This window comes from Lolium perenne, chromosome 3, assembly GCF_019359855.2.
Source record: "Lolium perenne isolate Kyuss_39 chromosome 3, Kyuss_2.0, whole genome shotgun sequence".
In the NCBI taxonomy this organism is placed as follows: domain Eukaryota; kingdom Viridiplantae; phylum Streptophyta; class Magnoliopsida; order Poales; family Poaceae; genus Lolium; species Lolium perenne.
The window spans coordinates 7,893,139-7,910,889 of NC_067246.2; the positions used below are offsets into that span (position 1 = coordinate 7,893,139).

The 17,751-nt window shown below is 44.5% G+C and overlaps 1 long non-coding RNA gene and 3 other non-coding genes across 7 annotated transcripts; all 4 read right to left on the minus strand.

Moving 5' to 3' along the window:
- Positions 1–6,133: 6,133 nt before the first annotated feature.
- LOC127325543 (uncharacterized) lies at positions 6,134–17,751 on the minus strand. Of its 4 annotated transcripts, none has more exons than XR_011754561.1 (7): positions 17,233–17,751; positions 16,285–16,528; positions 15,286–15,646; positions 14,594–14,724; positions 10,494–10,581; positions 10,239–10,400; positions 6,134–7,935 (listed from the first exon to the last, which is right to left on the minus strand). It is a non-coding gene; the product is annotated as an uncharacterized lncRNA (long non-coding RNA). The 4 variants fall into 4 exon arrangements; XR_011754560.1 differs by having other exon boundaries at positions 14,526–14,724; XR_011754559.1 differs by having other exon boundaries at positions 6,135–7,935; positions 10,498–10,581.
- Positions 11,641–11,736, minus strand: LOC127325651 (small nucleolar RNA SNORD96 family). The gene has a single exon (XR_007867322.1). It is a non-coding gene; the product is annotated as a small nucleolar RNA SNORD96 family (small nucleolar RNA).
- Positions 13,576–13,696, minus strand: LOC127325645 (small nucleolar RNA SNORD14). The gene has a single exon (XR_007867318.1). It is a non-coding gene; the product is annotated as a small nucleolar RNA SNORD14 (small nucleolar RNA).
- On the minus strand, positions 13,761–13,881 carry LOC127325648 (small nucleolar RNA SNORD14). Its single transcript, XR_007867320.1, has one exon. It is a non-coding gene; the product is annotated as a small nucleolar RNA SNORD14 (small nucleolar RNA).

Sequence of the window (17,751 nt, forward strand, 5' to 3'; positions counted from 1 at the left end):
CTAGATCCTGGTTAGAGGTCGTACTACTCCCCCTCTTTTAAGGAATAGGAAGTTGAGTGGTTTTTTTTGGTACCTCCACTCTTTCGGGCGCATTTCTAGCCGGATTAAAGGATTATATAACACCTTTGAGATCAGTAAATGATTATGGCAAGTCATTTGCGAATTGTTGCAAATTTGTGAATCCTAGACATATAGTCCATATTCTTGAGTACGTGGACATGAGGAGGAAAGTGGAGTTCCAAATGATTTCCTGGCATTCTATTTGGTACTTGAAATCTCCCCCTAATGCCTGGAAATACCCATCCTTCAATATTTGCAATTGATGTACGAGGCTATGAACAGATCCCTTATGAGGAGTTCAAGGTACTTAGTGATCGATGGAGATCTGTACCCCACATAGATCCCTAATTTGTGGGCCTATGATGTACGTTGTGGTGGTGAGATCGGTACGCGTGAAGCGATTCCGAACTTACGCAGATGGGAAATGCTCGAAGGATTTCCACGTATCAATTGCAGAGGGGAAGTTCTGCAATATGCAGTTAGTTAGTCAAGGGTGTGTAAAGCCGCATGACTCCAACGTGAAGTTGGTAAAATTTCAACTCATTAACAAAGGTCGTGCAACGAGCCCGATCCTCTTGCTCAGATATTCAACCAAACCTTTTGTGTATTGACATATGTGACAAAGTGCTGAACTCCAATCTTCGAAAGCCATGCAATAATTATTGGAGGCACATGAAGAAAATTTTGCATCATTGTCCATTCGAATTGATTATAATTCGATTTTAGTCCACACTATGGTTGGAAGAGGCCACAAATATCACCTCGAATGCATTCGATCGAGGGACTATATGAGAACCTCAAAATGAGCTACATAATATCCAATTATTAAGGAAAATTAGCTTCATGCAAATCATGACCAATGAAATTGATTTATAGGCAACATGTGCTACAGGTTGGATGTACGTGTAGTACAATCCAAACAATAGAGATGGTACCTTTTTAAATACTTGTTCCTCATCCATTGGATTGAATCCCGTATAAATCTATATATCGAATTAGAGAGTTTCCATTGTGGAAATCTTTATCAAATATATAGAAGACATTCAATCTTATTCATACCAGAGTGCTGATAAAATATATTGTGAAATACAATATATATGTTCTATTACAACAACAAAAATGGACATGAATAAATCTTTCACTAAGGAGATAATGGGACTAGTTAAAGTCTCTAAACATGTCGGTTGAGGCATACTCAATGATCATGTTCTCCGTGCCCATAGGGTCCTGTGACCGCTAGAGAGTCATGATGTTGCAATGTCGAAGAGGAATATCTCGCGAACAGCCATCTCTATTAGTGCAGTCTGGATGAAGGTTGAAGTGAGCTTCAAACATTTCCCCTTAAGGTTATTTGCATTCCAGCGATTGTTGATACAGAAAAACCAGATGTTGTGGGGTGTGGCATTCCTGCGTGATATGCGTATAGCATCCACACTCGTCGCAAAGTTTAGTTTTTTCAAACTTGTGCTTTGCCGTGCCTTTCACAACCCTTATGATCTGGATGTATGATGTCTTATGATCTACAAGACAACATACCTTTTGTCTTCTGTTGGCGGCGTGACTCCAGCCGAAGGTGGATCCTTCAGGGCCTAGATTGCACACACTATTCCACGAGATGCATGGCCGAACTTTATGTCCATCGTCCCATGTAGGGTAGTTGTGGCCATTGAGGGCGAAGGCCTCAAATTCTTTTTGGCCATCGTTTACTTACATGGGTGAACCAGAGATTATTAATTTATACTTGGTAAATCATAAAAACCATCATGGTTATGTTGTAATGAACTATGCAAAATTAATGATAATTTCAAGCAGTGGACTTGAATTATTAGTGTGAACTTCAAATTGTTAAGTATGACATGTTGTAGATACTCTCCAAAATAAATTTCAGGATCCCTCTCTCAGCACTAGAGAGTATAATATGATAAAATCAGTAGATACTCATATTTCTAGAACCTTATTTCATAACTTAATAAAATGTTTGGGAAAACACTTTGTTAAGCAATCATAATGTCAAATATGATAAAATGTAGGCTTAAACAGTAGTGGTGATAGTACGCAATGCAGTAGATAACACACTACCTTGTATTCCCAATACATCAATATGAAGAAATCACTTGAAATTTTGCATATCAATTCATGCTCGTATTGAGCCAAAGAACTCAACCAAGACGATGAATTGATGTCTTATTTGCAAGAAATTTAAAATCTCAATTGCAAATATGTAATTAATCTCAACATGTGACTAACATGGAAATATATTACATCACAATACGAAGTACTGGACAAATATACGGTATTATAACAGATGTACCGAATTTAACAGTCTAAAACAGGAGTTAATCTATTGCTAGAACTGTTGTTGGTTGACTGATTTGCTAGAAAGCTGAAATATATAGACGTATTGATTTTGCAGGAGCACGTGGCTCAACCGCATGGATAAGGGTCACATTGGGCAGCCCATGTAGGACCTATCGGTCTGGTCGTACGACAGGATAAGGCAGAGGATCGAGACGATTCCTCAATCCACCATACCAAGACGACGACCAATATAGCGGCGACCACCACGCGCCTCTCCTTCGCCGGCGCAGCGTCGCTCACCGGCAACAAATGGCGCTCCAGCAGTGCTCATCCTCATCGGAGGATCCACAGGAAGTCGGGTCCCGGGGCGACGCCGTTGGAGAAGCCGTTCACGAACCCGAGCGCGGCCGGCACGGCCACCCGATAGAGGGCACAACGTGAGGCCAAGGTTCGTGAGGCGGCGGCGGGATCGTGCGCGCGGTGAAGGAGGCGGCGTGGCCGAGGTTGGGGACGGCAGGCGCGGCGGCATCGACAACGACGACCGCGGCGATGGCGCACGGTGCGCGTCATCATGCTCGACGGCTGTCGTCGGGACAAAGGCGGGCGCATGACCCTCGCGAACCCGCGCTAGGCGCGCCCGGGAGACGCGACACCGACAGCAACATCAGGAGCAGCGCCGTGGTGGCAGTGTTGAACACCACGAACTCAACGGCGACGGCGCATAAGTATGTATCCATCTTCGTCAAGAAGCAGAGACAGGAAGGAAGCGCCCAAACATGATTCTTACCTCTGTATGAAATCAATGTTCTTACTAATTAGCAGTAGAAGTGCTGGATTGTGGCCTTCATTTTCTCTGTTCTCGTCCTCACGAGGGAGTTGAAGATCTCCAGATTTTCTTCCTCTCGAAATCGCTTAGATGCAGAGCGTGCTGATAACGTGTTGAAAGTAAAATTAAGAAGCAAACGAGAGAGACAACAAATGATTCAACTGTTCTATTCCATTGATGATTCACAACTTATATACAAGGGGAAGGGACGTGAATATGTGTCACGTCTGTTCGAAGAGGTGTGAGAAAGGGTTGTGTCTGTTGACAAACCAATCAACATAGAGAATTACACGAGTGAGAATTACCCCTTTAATTAACCTATTAATTAAATCCTAACAAAACGCTCGCAAAATCAGAGAGCCTCCAAAGAGTTGAAATCCCGGATACGTGCCAGCCAGCCAGAGCATAGGGAGGGGCCACGTGCGCGCTACGTGGAAAACACGTGCGCGATCTCGTTCAAAGAAGACTCTGCCTCCACGACGCCACCCAATCTTCTTCCCTCGCGCCTCCTCTGCCTCCCTCCACCCGCGGCCCCGATCGCTCTGCGGGCTGCGGCCAAAGATCACCGCGCTGCCGCCGCCGTTCCCGTCGAATTATCCTCTCTTTCCGGTGCTGTTACCGACAGGGCCACGCGCGCCAACAGCCGGAGCCCTATCGATCCGTCTCCGAGCTTTCCTTTCCACGGGCGGCGATCTATTGATCCGCGTCTGCACATGTTTGTAGACCGGCGGCGACGAACCCGCTTGGCGTTTATCCTCCCGAGACCCCGTCTCTCCTCAGGCGGCCTTCGCCGCCGCTGATAGGCCGCGCCGGCGTCCGTTCCGCCCTTCCCCTGTCTCGGCCGGCGTCCGTTCGACAACTCCCCTACCTCGGGCGGATCCGGGGGCAGCGCGAAGGAAGCAGATGGTGAGGCACGCGGGCGAGGTCGTCCGGGGAGTTGGACCGGTGGACGCCATTAGATGCAGTTTGGAGCTTTTTCTCTCGTCCAGTTCGGGAACACGAAGCGAAACGTTACAGCTTTCTGGGAGGCTGTAACTTGGGCTATGTAAATAACTGTTGCAAACCAGTGGCGTACGCAGCTGGGTGGCTGGGTGGGCCGTGGCCCACCCTTATTTTTTGGAAAACCATTAATATTTAGTCATTTGGGTAAATTTTTATCACACATGGGCAGGAAAAATTAAAAATTAGGGGGTGTGCCCACCCTACAGATTTCTTGTGCGTCTGTTGCAAACTAATTTAATTTATGAAATGCTCATATTTGTTCAAAGCTAGAAAGTCTAGTTGCACGTTTTGTTCTTGTTGGACTCAAATCTTCATTGCCAACTATGAAAAGCGATGTTACTGAATCGCATCGCCCCGTCTCACATTGCAGGCTTACTTGCAGTACGGAAGTTTGCCGCGGCCAGCATGTGCGTGTTCGCCGTGTACAATCCTCGCCTGCACGCGCGTGTATGTTTGATCGCCATGAAGCAACAAATCATGGGGTGATGAGTATGGACGCAAATTGTTCACGCGCGCAAGAACTAATTAATCAATTGAGGTTTCATCAATCGGGATGGGCCACTGGATTCAAAAATAGAAGCAAAAGAAAAAAAGAAGTTTGTAAAACGCACCGTGTCGTCGATCGGTTCGCCCGCCGGACGTACACCGTCCATCCATCCATCGATCGCTTCTCCTTTTTTCTCCTCCCGCTCCAAGGGGCCTTTCAAAGTCTGCATCGATCGCAACTACAACAAACTCCACGGATCCATCCGTCAATAGATCGAACAAGGCAATTGAACCAACCGAAGAGATTGTACAGAACATGGAAACAAAAGGCGCGTGCATGCATACCTCCTGGGTGAATGATAGCTCACAGCCTGAGATCCATCCGACGATGGCAACCACCGCCTACAACTGCCCCTCACGGACCACGACTTATCAGGCGAGAAGACGTTACGATGGTCAAGGCAGAGTCTCTTCTCATCTCATCTCCTCTCCTCGACGAGTAAAGAGTCAAAGTCTAAGTCGTCACACACGACGCACGCGTTGGTTCCACCCCATCTCATATTTATAGAGAAGGGTCAAGGCTAGAGGTTTTTGTTCAAATTTCGAAACACTGGCGCCACTTTTTCGTCGCTGCTTTTCGCCTCCCGCCATTTCTTGCCGATAGATCTTCTGTTCCAATCCATCTATTCATCACCATTAAGGAGAAGTTTTTACTTGAGAATGGACCGTCCAGATCATTTTGCTGCCACGGATTGGTGACATGGAGGAAGGTCACGTTAAATAAGGAACCTGCTAGCTAATTACGTGGGGCGTTTAATCTCATTTCTAGGAGTCGTGGATAGTCTTTCGGACCCCTGATTTTCGCTGGTATCTGGACGTGGGTTTGTTTGGAAGAGCATTAAGTCTGGAGTAATTTGGCAAGATAAACGGGATTTATGTTTCACCGTTGGCTTGGGTAGGGACTTGCTTTCCTTGCTTTCCTTCATTTTAAGAAACCATGATTTTTTTCCTTAATACATTTCACGCAGCTATTCCATTTTATTTTCTAAGATTCCGGTGATTAGTTTTGCTGACCACATCGAGTAACTAACTCAAATGAGGTGCACCTCATATAAAGCATTCGGGTGATTAGGAGGAGCCAATATTTGGTCGTCTTTTCTCAACTCGGTGGAATCTATTGCTCGAATCAGTACACAGGTACCATCACATGCATACAAAAGGATCAGGTTGTCAACCACAAAAGTTTTTGGCACATACATCACTGGAGGAAATGCTCAAAACACCCATGTTGGTATAGGCCGCACCTCAAAAAGACAGTTCGGCAAAAAGATGCCATAGCTCACAATTTGTTATGGCAAATCATGGAAAAAAGTGTATATTATTAGACAAAAGCAAATCTGAGAAAGTTGATACGGACTTGCTAGCAGCCGCCGGAACCAAAATGACCCAAGCACTAACGAAGCTAGATTATGCCAACATATATGGTAGCTACTAGATACATGCAACTATCCATTTTCATGTCCAAAACAAGCATTATACTTTTCGCAGCCAAGGATCCCTCCTAGCTACCTCTGCTCCTCCACTGTCGCTGCATAAAGGCCGACTCCACTTCTCCCCTTCGCAAGCGCCACAACATCTGACAGCCGGTATCACGTCCAGCTACCACAGGTCAAAGAAGGCTCAGCTCTCCATTACCTGCACGACAGCGGACAATAAATTCTTACCATTGCTAAGAGTAAAATAGGTACAACAGCCGAACGACACACAAAGCTGACAAGTGGTTAGGGCTGCTCAAGTTCTACCTGGATGTGATGTGCAAGCATATCATGCAAGACCAGCCATCTTGGCATAATCTAGCTTGGTTAGTGCTTGGGTCAGAACACTGGTATATGCAAGCTTTAAAAATATATAAATACCTGATACTCGATATTTCTTTAGAGAAGTACCCATTGAAGTAGTCATCAATAATTCCTACCAATGTCCTATTATACCATCAAGATATTTAATTTACTTTTCAGTTGAACTATCTCGAGATCTTTCGGTCTGCAACCCTAAAACTAGGTAACACTACACAACCTTTCAATGCATCAGTATGCTCCAAGACATATAATAAGAAAATCCAGGAATCCTCTATTGAAGTGATCAAGTAACACATGGACTAGTTCATCATACTCTGTTATTACAAATGCGTTAGCAGCTGCTCCCCGCAGACTCCTTCCATAATGCAGCATATGTTCTATGTTAGTAATAAGTCATTGGGAATCAACTTATCTAGAATCATAACAAATGAACTCTGTAAATTCAGTCTCAAAAGCTTGTCCAAGATAACCAAAAGATCGATACTTTGCTAGCAGAACATCCCTCCTTTTTTAGCAGAACATTGAATTTTTGGTAAGATATTTGCATTTAAGGGAAGATCAAGCTCCAGTTAACAAAAAAGAAACTCAATGCTAAAATATTGTCTTAATTATTTCACAGCTGAATAGACACAGAGCAATAAAATAACATTCAGAGGTAAAAGTAGAAGCAAATTAACTTGATTCAACCAAACTTGATATGAAAACATTCCTGCGAGGGTTACATACAACATGTGATGTGCTATGAGATCCTTCCGAATCATGCATTGCAAACCCATATATATATTATATCACCTAAACCTAATGGCAATCAGTTACAATTGAGTTCTGAAACACTCCCAAGGTTCCAAGCAGCGAGCATATCAAGCATACAAATAGATTTAACAATAAAAAGACGCCTCAATGTGTAGAGTACTCAAGAGTGAAGTTGACTAAACAATAGTAATACTCTGGAGTGCAGAGGTATTTCGAGGAACCTAACACTTGAAAAACATTGTAAGAAGTCCAGAAATGTTCAACGTGTAGAGTAATAACTGAGGCATCTCATTACTAGTTCCACTCCATGATATCTTATTAGAAGATAGCACACAGAAAAACACTTGAAACAAGTCCAGTAATGAAGGGTCTACCTCCATATGGCAGAAAAACCTAGATTAAGAGAGGCATAGCGGCCCTGGGAAGAGAGAGGTCGGCCCTGCCCTCCGCCTACGCTGGCTCTGGTACAGCCGCACTGACATGAACCGACCGAGCCTAGAGCATCCTTGAACTCCAATTCTAGGTAGAGGAATGTGCCCTCTTCATTGCTTCCACTTTGATGATAGTGGGTAACGGCCATACCACATTGTTTTGGGAAGACCGCTGGATCGGCAGACGCTCCATCAGTGAGATCATGCCTCAGCTCCATGCCTGCAACCCAAAAAGAAGGCGGAAAGTGAGGGCGGTAGACGATGGCCTGCATGCAAATAGCTGGGCTTGCGACATACACAAGATCTTTGGCATCGATGAAATAGGTAGCACACGGTCCTCAACCTGGACACCGAGAAGTTTATCTGGAAGTGGACTACTGACGGTAACAACACCAATAAATCCTACTACCTATTGACCTTCAAAGGCTCAGCTCCACCTCGAGCGAGCAAAGCTTGGAAGCTCATCTAGAGAAGCTAGGCACCGCCACGTGTGAAATTTTTCCACTGGCTAGCTAACCAAGACGGCGTACCGTCTCGCTCGCCGCCGGCTCCAACACCATCCAGTATGCCTGCTCGGTGGACAAGCACCTGAAATGATGCTGCACCAGACCCTGTCCTGCCCTTTCACCAAGGTAATCTGGTAGGAAATATTGTCTTGGCTCCGGATGACATGCGCCCTCCAGCACAGGAAGCATCCGTCGTCAAATGGTTGTTCTAGGCGCGTTAGAACACACCTTGAACATTGTGCAAGGGGCTGGCTACTACAACCCTACTCCTCCAATGGATGGTGTAGAAACACAGGAACAACCGTGTCTTTGAAGGCGAACAACCTTCGACCGCTGGCCTTCTTGCAAGCATCAAGGAGGAAGCAGCTCGCTAGGCCAAAGCTAGGGCAACTGGCATTGGGATTGTGTTGCCGATGACCTGGGTTGTGCATTAGTTAGCTTGTCTCTTGTATCCCGCTCCTGCTAGTAGGAATGTAACAAAAACTTCTATCTTTTCAACGAAATGAAACGCAAAGGTCTAGCCCTACAGAGAGTCGCAGAACAACATGTTTTGGTAACAAATAAAAAAAAGCTAGTCATGAATGAATCAACTTGATTGAGAATGAAGAACAACTAAACTAGGATGTGGCATCATGTTGAATTACTAAAGCAAATTTATATTTGGACCTGACATGAAGACGATGTGACTATTTTGTTGTTTTCTCAAATCAGTGTCTATGCTACCAAATAATGTATCAACCACCTTCCCACATAAACCAGTTGAAAATAGAGAAAAAAAACATGCCTTGTTCTGAAGAAAAGGTTGCCCTGTAACATTTCTGTGTAACTGCAAGAAAATTAGGAACAATATTAGAAAATTAAAGCAGATCCAAACATGCTAGCAAAAATGATTTACGAATAACCATACTCTACTTCTACCTAACCTACTGACATTTGCAACCAGGTTCCCATGGGTATAACTCCCTGTATAAGAAAAGTTCAAAGATATCCTGAATATATACTTGATTATAGCAGGAACTCCATAAAATAAAAAAAAATTAATGACTTCATTCGTTGATACTAGATGTATATAATGCATACTGCCAAAACAGCAGAAGAACGGAAATCAAGAACTATGCAAACATTAAAGTTTCGAGCCAGTGTAGGCCTAGCATGGAGAAACATCAATAATGCTTAAGAGCGGGACTTGGGAAAGCTAGGGGCTACCTACATAAGCCTCTATCTACTCATTCATAGGTATACTAGAGCCATCAGCAACATTGGCAGTTTTAGTACTGCTCCAAAAAGGATCAGAACTAGACTTGATATCCAAATCAGCTACCTGTGCAAGTTCGCCACTCATCTATCTCAAAAAATTGTAGCCATCAGCAACATTGGCAGTTTTAGTACTGCTCCAAAAAGGATCAGAACTACACTTGATATCCAAATCAGCTACCTGAGTGCAAGTTCGCCACTTATCTATCTTAAGAAGTTGTGGGATTTCGTCAAACAATTGGGCTCAACATTAAAGATGTCCAATATCGGATATCTCATGCTTCTATCTGTATAACTATCATTCTGCACTTGCGAATTTGGGGTGACACTTTTCTGTCAAAATAAGTAAATTGTTCAGACAAGCAATTTCTTAACAATATATACATTACACAGTAATGGATACTCAAATCTGAAAATCTAAAAACCTGCTTCTTAAAGGTAGTAAAGATAGTACCCTTAAATATTCCTCACGGGTGAAAAGCTTAAGACTAACACACATTTCTTACTATCAAAGATACAAGATAAGAGATGCAGAATTGTTTTCAAGTACTTCATCCAGTTACAGGTCATGCAGGGAAACTTTGGAAGAAGCATGTATTTCTAAATAGATGTATTTCGTATTTACTTAAAGAAGACATTCCCATGATTCATTTTAGAAGATGTACTTTGGAGACCGAAAACACCAATTTCCCATGAGTACATATTCGGGTAAGAACATACACCTCCAACTTTAGAAGAAGAGATCAAGGAGTGGATGGCTTACATTAGTTGTAGCTCGTTGAAGCCGGTGCGGTGCTTAAGAGTTTCAGTCCAGCTAAGACACTTCTTCGCCATGCACCGAGAAGTAGAATGACCCCAACAATGGTAACGACAAGTCCACTGTGCCCCTTTGCATCAATGACATCAGGAGGAAGAAGAAGACCATCTGCATTCACAATTGACAAGGACACGAGGAAATATTTCAGCACAAAGTAGCTGAGAAAGAGAGATCAATCAGATTCAGCTATAAATTCTATACCTACTTGACACACCCGACGGCTTTGGAGTGGAATGCCGAGGTTCTGATGTTCAACTGAGTTGTCTATGATGTGAATGGAATCACTAACCTGAAAAATACACATAAGTAGGTGAGATTAATGGTTGAGAGTTTTCCAGCAGAACGACACACCAGCAACGTTACCTACACTTGTGTGAAGCTCATAAAAATCAAGCATGCCCAAACCAAAAATTACTAGAAGATATCATTTTACTCATATTACAAGAGCTTATTCTTTTGGCTAAACCAATTTAGAAAATCTTATCAAATAAGTAGCCACTCATAACTATCACCTATCTAATCAAACCATCAGGATTTGACTTCTGAAATCTAATGTCAAATATGTCAGAATTGCAGATTTGACGGCAATGGACCTAAAGAGCATCAACATGTTTTCCGCAAAGCTTCAGTAGTACATATAGATAGCTTACTAATACAATAAAAATAACAGAGCTCCCAAACAAACATAAAGGAGCAACTGCTAAAAAAGATAAGAGAACAAACAAACTTTAAAAAAAAAAGAGAAAACAGTGAATTGAGAATTTCGGGATGCATGAAATCAGATCTCAGGATTCTGGAAATGACAGCATGGCCAATAAGCCAATCGGTCCCCAATGATGAAAAACTTTCACATAGTTCATCAAATGCAAACACAATCTAACCAACAACAAGACCCAACAAATATTATATACTGATAGACAGAGAAAGCAAAAAAAAGATTGTTCAATTTGGCACGAAAATTCCTCCCCACCGCCCCATCCACCATTCCTCACCCACCACACCATCTTCTAAACGGAAAGCAAGTGAGGCAGTAACCTCGGTGTTTTAGCCTTTCACGCTCATCCCGCGTGCATGCAGTATATTGATCATGCCAAGAACCATCGCCACGACCACCGTAACCAAAATATATTTAGTATCGGTAGACAATTTATTTAAGAGAACCAAAAGTATTGTCAATTTGGTCCCAGAACTGCAGAATAAAAGCATAGCCGCATAGCGACTAATCAGCCCCAATGATGTTATGATTAGAAGATTTTTCATCACCGGACAAGCATGAACAACTGCACTAAAATGGAAATTCAACACTGAAGAACGACTTTGAAACAGAGAAAAACAAAATTTCTAATTTGAACATCAGAATTGCAGATTTGACAGCATGGCATGTGGAATGCACTAATCAGTCCCGAAAGACGGTGTATTTTGTTCATGTTTATCGTCATTGTCCACACCAAATACTATCGACAAAAAAGAGTGAAGGCATTAGCAAGACCAAAGTAATGGGAAAACCACATAATAAGAGATCAAGGACAAATGATCAAAGACTCGCAACATGCAGACCACGCAAAGTTGTTCAATTTGGCCTCAAAATTGCAGAATGACAACGCATTGCAACCGATCAGTCTAGATAGATGGTATGACTAGTAAGTTTTTAACACCGGAGAGGCAAATTAAATCTAAACCGAAGTTGTCACAATTTAAGTGGTCCGCTCCCCTGGTCGTCCCCCGCGGCGGCCCAAGGGGAGAAAACCCTAGCGCCGCCTTCCCGCTCCCCCTCTCCCCTCCCTCCCCTGCCGCCGCCAGCGTGTGCCGCCGGGCAAAGCCCGCGCGGTGCCGGCGGCGGCGGGCCTTCCCTTACCCGGCGCGTGGCGGGCCGTGCGAGCGGCGCTGATCCATGGCGGCGGTGCATCTCGGCGGAGGTCGGCGGGGCTGGCGCGGCGGCGGCGGCGGCGAGCCGCGTCGAGGCGTCCTCTCGCACATGGAGGCGGCAGTGGTGGCCGCTGCAGCTGCGCGTGGTGGCTGTGGTGGTGCGTGGTGGCCGGGCTCGATCTGGGCCTGTGCGGGCCGGCGCGGGCCGCGGCTTCGGGGCGTGGTGGCGGCGCGAGGAGCTCTGTCTCCGGCGTGCTGCGTGGGCGCAGCTGCAGTGGTGGTTGGCCGGCAAGGGTGGCTCCTACCTCGAGCTCTTGCTGGCCGCCGGTGAGGCCGGTGGTGGCTGGCACTCCTCTTCGGCGACGGTGAGGCCGGTGTGGCTTCTTGCCTTTCTGGTGGTGGTCCAAGCCAGCATCTGCATCTACGTCCATCGTCTCCAGTTCGCCGCTGGCGGCATCGGGGGTACGGTGAAGGACCAGGGTGAAAGCCCTGCCCGGTGCTTCCGGTGCGGATCACGGCGACGCCCGAGGGCGCCGCTTCCTTCCTGAAGGCGTGATCTTTGGTCCCAACTATGCCTTCCCTCTCCTCTGGTGCCAGGGGAAACCCTATGTCCAGTCCATCGGGCAAGGCGGCGGCGGCGCCACGGCGTCGTTCTCTTCTTGAAGACGTTGTCGAGGCTACTTGGGGAGAGGCCGATGTGTTACTGGAGGCTGGACATTGCGATGCGCTGCCGGTGTTGGCTGCTGGCCTGGGCTTGGGGCTTCGAGGCGCTATGTACGACGTGGTGGATGCAACCTAGTCAGCTGCTTCTCCAAGTCCGAAGGATCCTGCCTTCTCCTCGCCGACTCTTCTAGGCTCATGAGGGGAGGTACGTTGGTCCGGGCTGCCTTGGAGTCGCGGTCGTGCTATGGTGGTATCTCGCTTGGTTCGTGACGCGGTTCGGTGGCTCCGTGCTCCATCTCCTCACCTCTTTTGGTAGGATGTTGGGGGCGGGTCGTTCTCATCGGGTCGTTTGTAGCGGGGTGTTGTAAGCCGCTTGGCTATGTATCGTCTTGGGTGTGTGTGGAGTTGTATCGGCCGTCAGCCTCTTCTTCTATGTGATTGATACGTCTTCCAGGACGTATTCTCGAAAAAAAAATTTAAATCTAAACCATAGAAAATGAGAAATTCTATTTCTTAGGAAACCGGGGGGAATTGGATATCAGTATTACAGATTTGACAACATAACACATGGAGTGCACCAAGTAGTCCAGAAAAATGGTGTGTTTTGTTAGGATTTTCCCCATAATCTATCCAAGTTACTATCCAAAATAAAGAGATAAGAAACATAAACAAGATCAAGACCAAAAGGAATGGCAGAGGAGAAAACTAGTTTGCAGAAATAATACAGAACAAAATTAATAGTGAGCTCAAATATTCCCTTAGACATTCAAAGAAGGATCTAACAACATTATCTCTCAACCCTGGCAAAGCAAAAGATCTTAGGTGGCAACTGTGAATGTTTTGAGAACCAAGCACTAATTTTATTATCATTGGCATACATTACCATCCACTGAAATAAATAAAACCAAATGGAAGAGACAAATATATTATGTCTAGAATTGCGTAAGACATCGATAGAAGCATCTAGCAGCAATAACTCTCAAGCATGGCAGGGAAAAAGCTCTTAGGCGGCACCTACGAATGTGTTGAGAAACAAGCCTTGATTTCATCATCATTTGAAGTGCAAAAGCCGATTAATAATACTATGAAGACTGCTAAATTTGATTTATAATATACAATATGAGCTAGGGAAAAAATAAAAGGCTCATGCATCCAAGGAAGGAATTTGCAGCATTAGCTCTCAAACCAGGCAAGGTGCAAACTCTAAGGCGACAACTGAAGTAGAATACTCTATTGTGGAAGTACAGATGCAAGGTAGCCAGAAGCCTACATCGACATTAACATAGTTCTTGGAACTGAAGCTAGCATTCATAGCACAACATCGCCAGGGAAAGACAATGACTGCATCAACAGAAATATAGCAATGAATATGACAGAAAAGCATTAGGCACAAACATCATCACATTGGAAAGCAAGAAATAAGATTTAAGAGAACAAAACATTCAGACACAAGTTGGGTTGTGTCATACACCAAGCGCTAGAGTTACCTTACCCCAAAAACAACACATGAACAACTATGTATTCTAAGTAAGGATAATCTTGTAACACCACATACTATAATGATTACCAACATGTCATACTTGACAACATATGTTCTGGACTTCAATCTAACAAATCAAGAGAATCAAACACATAAAAATATTTAGTTTTCACTAACTAACTGTTTGAAGAAGCTAATATCCGAGTTGAGCTTAATTGTTTGACCTCAATGCCTTCTGGGTTTGTAAAAGGTATCTCTTTTCACCACAGATTCCATAAAAGTCTGGGCTCACCTTCTGTTCATTCTTGTTGATGTTGTATTTACACATCTGGTCCATGAGCACATGCATAGCGGTGTCGCCGGCAAGCGCCTCCTTGAGCACGTTCTGGAACCACACCACCACTTGGTGCAGTCGAAAACCACCTTGGTGTACATGCAAATACAAATAGGAAATTTTGGCTAATGACAAAAGCCATGTCCCTCGTGCTAGCTTTTCTTAACATCTTTTTTATGAAACAAGAAAAAATTGATGGGCATCAAATGTATATTTCTAATCAATTACTTCATGATCTAGATTAGCTCTTTTAGAATGCATATATTAAAGTTCAACTTTTGCAGAGTCATATGCTAGCTCTTTACAAACAAAGAAATTATAGATCAACATCATCGATTAGCTGTAGCACCTCTAAGAACGGTGCTAGTTGCAGGATGGAAAACGACATGACCTTGAAAGAAACATAATGTTCATGATCTAGATACCGTAACAAAAATGTCATCTACAACGACAAAAGTTACTCTACAAAAATCTCAGACACCTATGATTAGCACGTGGCAAGATTCCAACTTAGTGCTACACCCCGACAATATATGATTGGTGTGGAAAAATAACTTCAGGATAACAGTCAATTAGCATACATAGAATAAGAGCTGATAGCTGCTACAATAAACACGGAATGGAGTTCACATATAAAATTTGTAGCTCACCACGTGTCTTAGTTTATAGTGATAGGGCCCCTTTTTTGACGTCCCCATGCCCCCCGGTGTGGTGGCATGGGGATGTCAAAAGAAAAAGGATGGAGTTTTTCTCGCTTTTGGCGTATCATGCCTCCTTTTCTTTTGCTTCAAACCGAGGAGACAGCACCCACTCGTCCTCCTGCATCCCGCACGCCGCCATCACATTCTGCACCTCAGCAGGCTTAGAGCTTGCCCCGGCGCATGCATCCTGGGAGTATCAAGCGGGGCAGGCGGCCGCTAGCAGCATGACGTTGGTGGCGAGACCAGAGGTGCCCATCTGGGCCGTTGTACACCGGATGATGATAATGAAAAACCAGAGTCGCCAACTTGCCTATAATACCATCAATACAAACAACAAGCATCAGTAACATGATCACAGGTTTAGAACAAGGATAGCGAAGACATTTATTATATGCACGACTAGGAGATGATGTGAACTCTTATCATGCAGGCCATACAGTGCGTTGTAATACATGTATTATCTTTAGAATATTTATAATACCATGGCAACTATAAAAGCCTATGGATCCCGCTGAAAATTAAACAAGATTGTCTTCAAGATCAGTGAGATGTACATCTAATAGATGTACAAGATTGTGCCATACACCAAACGCTAGACTTACCTTACCCCAAAAGCAACACATGAACACCTATGCATTCTAAGTAAGGATAATCTCATGCTATAATGAGCTACCAATATGTCATAATTGACAACATATGTTCTGGACTTTCGTCTAACAAATCAACAAAATCTAACACATCAAAATCTTTAGTTTTTAGTAAATAACTATTTGAAGATAATATCCGGGTTGACCTTAATTGTTTGACCTCAATGCCTTCTCTGTTTGTAAAAGGTATCTCTTTTCACCACAGATTCAAGATAACAGTCAATTAGCCTACATAGAATAAGACCTGATAGGTGCTACAATAAACACGGAATGGAGTTCACATATTAAATTTGTAGCTCACCACGTGTCTTGCTTCAACCTAGGCAGACAGCACCCACTCGTCCTCCTGCATCCCGCACGCCACCATCACATTACACAGCTCAGCTGGCCCGGAGCTGGCCCCGACGCATGCATTCTGGGAGTATCAAGCAGGGCAGGAAGCCGCTATCAACATGACGTTCCTAGCAACGGCGAGGACCAGAGGTGCCCATCGGGGACATAGTACACAGAATGATGATAATGAGAAACCAGAGTTGCCGACTTGCCTATAATACCATCAAGACAAACAGCAATCAGTAACAGGATCACGTGTTCAGAACAAGGATAATGAAGACATTTATTCTATGCACGACTAGGAGATGATGTGAACTCTTAGCATGCAGGCCATACAGTGCGTTGTAATACATGTAGGCTCTTTAGAATATTTATAATACGATGGCACTTATAAAAAAAGCTACGGATCCCGCTGAAAATGAAACTGGGTTGTCTTCAAGATCTGCGAGATGAACATCTAACAAATGACTCTTTACATTCTTATTCGGAATGAACTATAAGTAAACAGGATGCTTACAAGGTTATTAGACGCGTGAGCTATATACCAGCACTAAAATATAATAAAGGTTGCGGCAAAGATCACAATTTATTTATTCATGTCTGCTTAATTAGTAGGTTATGAAAAGACAGGAAAAACACTATCCTTTTTGCAGTTAATTATCAGGACATTTTAGTAACAAGTAGTACCAAGCAAGCCAATGGTGTGCCATAGTTCTTACAAATCTCATCACTTAATAGGCTATCACATAAACATGGTCATTACAACTATACAAGTAGGCATGAAAGGCACATGATTAAGTCAAAAGACAATTTGGATTTAGATATGCATATGTGTGAGCCAATAAGGTACGACAGCAGTGTTGACAGAGAAAAAAAAGCCACAATCTAGTGATTATCCACCAATCAAAAACGTCACCTGCGCATCTAGCTCACTATCTGAATCAACCTAATAGTGCATCCATAGCAGACTTTGGCAGGTTCAGAGTAATATTGTGCTAGCCGTCAACTGCAACTGCATCTACATGAGAAGACCGTTCTCCATGGCCGAGGCCTCAGGAAAACTCCATCCTCGCAGCTGCCATGGAGGAAGGACCTCCATGGCTCACGTCGCGGCCGCCGGTGCATCCTCGTGGTTGGCACCGTGCCCCTCGCCGGCGTGAAGATAGACGGACAAAACCGCGTCGGCCATACGAGTGACGCGGCCAGGCGAGTTCGCGGCGCCTCGCGCACCGCGCCAGCGAGCAAGCAGGGCGTGATGCCATGGCTCCTGGACGGCGCCGCGCCTCCCATCAGTAAGGCTTGGGCGGTGCCGGTTGACCTGATGCGGGTGGGACGAGTGTGGTGGACGAACAGGGGTAGATCGGAGGAGAATCCGGCCGGGGGAGTGGATGAAGTTGGGGTAGACGAGGTGGCTGCGGAGGGTACTCCGGCGAGG